This window comes from Myotis brandtii, unplaced genomic scaffold (genome assembly GCF_000412655.1).
Source record: "Myotis brandtii unplaced genomic scaffold, ASM41265v1 scaffold403, whole genome shotgun sequence".
NCBI lineage: Eukaryota > Metazoa > Chordata > Mammalia > Chiroptera > Vespertilionidae > Myotis > Myotis brandtii.
Window position 1 is genome coordinate 71,316 of NW_005365474.1, and position 5,965 is coordinate 77,280.

General features: G+C 52.5%; 1 protein-coding gene across 1 annotated transcript in view; it reads right to left on the reverse strand.

The window, feature by feature from the left end:
- STX2 (syntaxin 2) overlaps nucleotides 1–2,416 on the reverse strand; it is a 32,464-nt gene extending 30,048 nt beyond the window's left edge. The window contains exon 1 of the mRNA XM_005873256.2: nucleotides 2,400–2,416. The gene's annotated coding sequence lies outside the window, so the exon portion shown is untranslated. The remainder of the gene's footprint in view (nucleotides 1–2,399) is intronic.
- Between the last annotated feature and the right edge of the window lie 3,549 nt (nucleotides 2,417–5,965).

Below are 5,965 nucleotides of genomic sequence, written 5' to 3' on the forward strand. Positions count from 1 at the left end.
TCCCGTCATCCCTTCGATCCCTAATTGCAGGAAAACACACATAAAAAATGAGGGTCGGAGGGACGCCAGGGGCGGGCTGGGCGGCGGCCGTCTTGGCAAAGCTCTTGCTCTGGCCGGGCTGCAGGGAGAGGGGGGAGCCGCCTCCCACCGCGCGGCTGCTCCGTCTCCAGAAACGCTGCCCGAGGGGCGGACGGGAGCCCATTAGCCAGGACGGGCAGCTGCCTGCTCATCGCTCCCCTTATGAACCCACCTGACGCTCAGCACCGGGCGGGAGTGGGAATTACCCAGAAAGCCCCACGGAGACGTGGCCTCTGTGGGAGCTGAGCTCTGTTCTCCGAGTGGAGAAGGACCGAGCGACGTCAGGGAACCCCATTCTCTACCTCAGTGAGGCGGGGGCGGGGCTTGCACGGCCCCAAGACCCTCTGCTGGTTTATAGGTCGGGGAGCCCGGCCGGCGTGGCTCAGAGGTGGAGCATCGACCTGGGAACCGGGAGGTCAGGGTTCGATTCCCGCTCAGGGCACAGGCCCGGGTTGTGGGCTCCATCCCCAGTGGGGGATGCAGGAGGCAGCTGATCAATGACTATCATTGATGTTTCTCTCTCTCTCTCTCCCTTTCAATCCCTCTCTGAAATCAATAAAAATATATTTTTAAAAAACGCCTGCAATCCAGGTACCTGCCCTTGACCGGGAATCGAACCCATGACCCGTTGGTGCCTAGGACAGTCTCTAACCACTGAGCACACTGGCCTGGGCGGCTGGAGCGATGGTGGGTTCCAGCGCGTGCCAACCGGGCAGCAGCAGCCGGAGTTCGTGGTTTTCCAAACTCAGAGGCGTTTCTCTCCAAAGGCAGGCGCTGCGCCGGGGCCAGGCCGGCTCCCCCAAACCAGCAGTTACTCCTCCGAGAGCCTCGAGTTAAATATAGACGTAAGTAGAGGCCGGAGCTCGGGAGGGCGCGGCGCCCTCTCATCTGCTATTTTAAAGTCTCCAAACCGGGAACGAATAATGGCCTTTGTTTTCTGCTTCTGAGCGAAAGTACTGGGTGCGCGCGGTGCGTGTGGTTGGGGCCGAGAGAGGGTTCCTTGCCGTGGGTCTGACTCACATTCCAGGCCGTGGGAGGGGGGGATGCTGCCTCCGGGGAAACGGACGACGCGTGGAGGATCGCGGCTGTGACACCAGGGCGACCAGCCGTGTCCCGAGTGGGATCCCTAAGACGCGAGCTCAGGAATGTGGTCCCCGGTCCTGGGTCCGGCCGTGCCTGCAGCCAGCTCACCGTTGGCTTTCCCCCCAGTGGCCCTGGGCGTCCTCCTCTCGCTCCGGCCAATGGCGTGGCCGCAAGTGAGGGCTCGGTGTCAGTCACTCTCTCAGTGCATTTCCTCTGGTTTCAGCCTCTGTGAGCTTCTGTCTCCTTCCCTGCCGGCCGGCCTTTCTCTCTCTCTCTCATCCTCACCCGAGTTCCATTGATTTTTAGAAAGAGTGGAAGGGAGGGGGAGAGACACAGAGAGAGAAACATCCATGTGAGAGAGACACGTGGATTGGTTGTCTCGCACACGTGCCCTGCCCGACCAGGGCCAGGATCGAGCCTGCAACCCAGGTACGTGCCCTTGACCGGAATCGAACCCAGGACCCTTCAGTCCGCAGGCCGACGCTCTATCCACTGAGCCACACCTGCCAGGGCCCTCCTCACTCTCCATTCCACCTTGCAAAGGACCCCAACAGTCAGCCCCCCTCATTAGTGTCGCTGCGTGAAGGTTACTGTGTATCTTCCTGTGTTCGTTTGTATTGGACTCAGGTAACCTGGCAACCCCGGACCCCCCCGTCCCCCATCCAGCAGGAATCCTCCGTGCGGCCACAGCATCACGTATTTGGCAAGAAATTGTGTAATCATCTCCGCTCCAGCGTCCTGGGCAAGCATCACCGAGGAGCTGGCCACGTCCCTACGTGCCCGCGTCCGCGCGTCCGGCAGCCTGAGTTCCGGCCGAGAGTTGACACCGAACGGCCTCTCCCAGCCTCTTGCCCTTCAGTGAGATAAACACGCCCGTCGCTGGAGATAAGCGCTCGCTCGCTCGCAGGCCGACGCGTTGCCTTGTTCCCCAGGAACTCACGTGATTAACATTCACCAGGCGCCTCGCCTGCTCTCGGGCAAAGCGGAATGTGAGTGTCTCCTAATGAGAGCCCCAGGGCAGGCGGCCGCTAGCTCTGCTTTATGGCTGCGGCCGGCCAGTGAGGGGCCTGTTGGTCAAGGGCTCGGAGGGCTGGCGCAGGAAGTGCGTTTTTAAGAAAGAGATTCAAGCAAGAAACACGCTCAGCCCTGGCCAGCGAGCTCAGTCCGTTAGAGCCTCGCTCCCATAGGCCAAGGCGGCGGGTCGATCCCTGGTCAGGGCACATGCAAGAACCACCAATGGCCCTGGCCGGTGTGGCTCAGTGGATAGAGCGTCGGCCTGATGACTGAAGGGTCCCAGGTTCGATTCCGGTCAAGGGCATGTACCTTGGTTGCAGGCACATTCCCAGTGGGGAGTGTGCAGGAGGCAGCTGATCGATGTTTCTCTCTCATCGATGTTTCTAGCTCTCTATCCCTCTCCCTTCCTCTCTGTAAAAAATCAATAAAATATATTTTAAAAAAACAAACAAACAAAACAAAAGAACCACCAGTGAATGCACCAAAAAGTGGAACAGCAACTCTCTCTCTCTCTCTCTCTCTCTCCCTCTCGCTCCCTCCTTCCTCTCTCTAAACAATAAAAAATAAACAAAACATTTGTTTAAAAAAGGAAAGAAACATTGTCTTGAAAGGAAGATGCTATGAGACTGGGAAACTTTCCAAAGTCTTTGAATTGTCGCCCGTGAAATCGCTATAAAAACTTAGTCTCTCTAAACAATAAAAAAAACATTTGTTTAAAACAAGAAAGAAACATTGTCTTGAAAGGAAGATGCTATGAGACTGGGAAACTTTCCAAAGTCTTTGAATTGTCGCCCGTGAAATCGCTATAAAAACTTAGTCCTGCTCAGCCGGGGGGCTCGGTGGTTGAGCGTTAACCTATGAACCAGGGGGTCAGAGTTCGATCCCCGATCAGGGCACATGTCCAGGTTGTGGGCTCGATCCCCAGTGTGCAGGAGGCAGCCAATCAGTGATTCTCTCTCAGCATTGATGTTTCTCTCCTTCTCCCTTCCTCTCTGAAATCAATAAAAAAAATATTTAAAAACAAACAAACAGCGCAGAAAGGGGCAGGGGGCACGGCTGACAGGAGTTAAAATGCTGTCAGCAGTGCAACAGGAAGAAAAGATGATAATGTTGGGAAGTTATGTGAGACCATTACAGGAAGGGGCGTGTTAGTCACCATTCTCTTTGGTGAGTAATTCTATCACTGAAGATGTTTAAGCAGAGATGTTGTTGAGATGCCTTAATTTCTGCAACAATTTACCTGCGTTAGTACCATGTAATGCCTTAGCAAAGTCTATTTCTTCCCTTCTGTGTGTTGGGAGTTTATTGTTTCTCTTTCTTTTCTAGTTTCTTACATGGACCTTCAGATGATTGATTTGGCACCTTTTCTTCTTTTAGTAGAAGCATTCGGTGCTATGAATTTTCCTCTAAGCACTGCTTTAGCTGCATCCCACACATTTTGATATGTTGTACGTTCATTTTCACTCGGTGCCTAATATTTCCTGATTTCCTTTGAGTGTTCCTCTTTTACCTACGGAGCATTTGGGAATCTGTGGTCTAATTTCCAAGTGATTGGATATTTACCTGTTATTTTTCTGTTACTGATTTCTAGTTCAATTTCATTCTGTTCGGTGAGTTCGCTTCCTTGAACGGGTTAAGACTTGCTTCACGAACGAGGATACGGTCCGTCGTGGCGCATGTCCCATGAGCACTTGTGTATCTGCTGTTGTTGGGTGGAGTGTCCCGTAAATGACAATTGGATCCAGATGGTTGATCATGTCGGTTTCTTCTAAATCCCGTGCTGATGATCTGTCTCTTCGCTCTGGCTGTTACTGAGAAAGGAGTGTCCAAGCCTCCATGTCTGTGGTTTTGAATTACAGGAGAAATAGACAAATATTTTCCTTCCTTGCCATCTTTTTAAAAAGTATATGTCTTTATTGATTTCAGAGAGGAAGGGAGAGGGAGAGATTTAGAAACATCAATGAAGAGAGAGAATCATGGATTGGCTGCCTCCTGCACGCCCCCGACTGGGGATGGAGCCCACAACCCGGGCCTGTGCCCTGACCGGGAATCGAACCGTGACCTCCTGGTTCCTAGGCCGACGCTCAGCCCCTGAGCCTCCCTGGCCGGGCCCGGCTGCGCATGCCCATCGAAAGCGTGCTTCTTGCAGACGCTGGGTCCTTCTATTTCTGTCCAACGCGGGAAACTCGGGGTCTTGCTGCGTGAGTTTGGATCATAGACTCCGCGCGGTGATGGATACGATTGGAACGAAGTCAGCACTCTTCCCAGTTCTTCTGTTTGTTCCATCTGTGCTCTGTGCTCTTTAGCCTTTTTTTCTTTCTTTCTTTCTTTCTTTCTTTCTTTCGTCGCCTTTTTTTTTCTTTCTTTCTGCTTTTGGATTATTTCAGAGTTTGTCATGGTTCCATCTTGTCTTATTATTAGCTTAGTCCTTAGCTCTCGGTACCGGCTTTTCCACGCTTGTCCTAAGGTTTAACCACATGACGTTGCCCCAGGAGTTGCCAAGGGGATGTCTCGCTAATTGATCGCACTCTACCGTCCAATCAGACGAGCGCACGTCAGGGCAGGGCGAACCCCCAGCCGTCTCCTCCACTCCCCCTCCCAGCTATTGTGACATTTTCAGACAGTTTATTTTTATTTTTTAAAATTTTTTTTATGGATATTTAGAAAGAGAGGAAGTGAGATGGAGAGAGAGAGAGAGAAACATCCATGATGAGAGAGAACCATGGATCGGCTGCCTCCTGCACGCCCCCCACTGGGGATCGAACCCGCAACCCGGGCCTGTGCCCTGACCCGGAATCCAACCCTGCCCTCCTTGTTCATAGATCGACGCTCAGCCACTGAGCCACGCCGGCCGGGCATCATAGTTTATTTTTACAGACATATGCTATCTACCCATGGCGCCTCCCACCCTTTTTACGAGACACCGTGATTTTTATAGCAGCTACAAATAAGAGGAAAGGTCTTTTCTACCTGCCCGAGTCGCAGCCATTCCTGGTCCCTTCATTTCTTTGGGGGGGGGGTGTTTATCCCTCTGTGTGCGCCCACATTTCTCTCGTGTGGAGAGCCCAGGCCAGGACAGATTCCTCCAGGGAGTGCCCGTCTGACAAAGTGTCTCTTTCTTTTTTATTGAGACATAAATTCACACGCCATAGAATCCACCTCTTCAGAGTGTGAGATTCAGTGGCTTTTTAATACATTTCTATTGGTTTCAGGTAGGAAGGGAGAGAGAAAGAAACATCAACGATGAGAGAGAATCACTGGTCGGCTGCCTCCTGCACGCCCCCTACTGGGGATCGAGCCCACAACCCGGGCCTGTGCCCTGACTGGACTCGAACCCGGGACCCTTCAGTCCACAGGCCGACGCCCTACCCACTGAGCCACACCCGCTAGGGCTCATCATTGATGTTTCGATCTCTCTCTCCCTCTCCCTTCCTCTCTGAAATCAATAAAAATATTTTAAAAAAAGATAAAATAGCCCTAGCTGGTGTGGCTCAGTAGAAAGAGTGTCGGCCTGCAGACTGAAGGGCCCCGGGTTCGACTCCGGTCAAGGGCATGGACCTCGGCTGCAGGCTCCAGCCCTGGTCGGAGCATGTGCGAAGGCAACCAATCGATGTGTCTCTCTCCCTCCCACTCTCTCTAAAAATCAGTGGAAAACGGTCCTCAGGTGAGGATGAACGAAGATAAATAAGAAGAGCAAATGTGAGCTCTTCTTTTATTTATTTATTTTTAAATACATTTTTATTGATTTCAGAGAGGAAGAGAGAGAGAGAGAGAGAGGAACATCCATGAT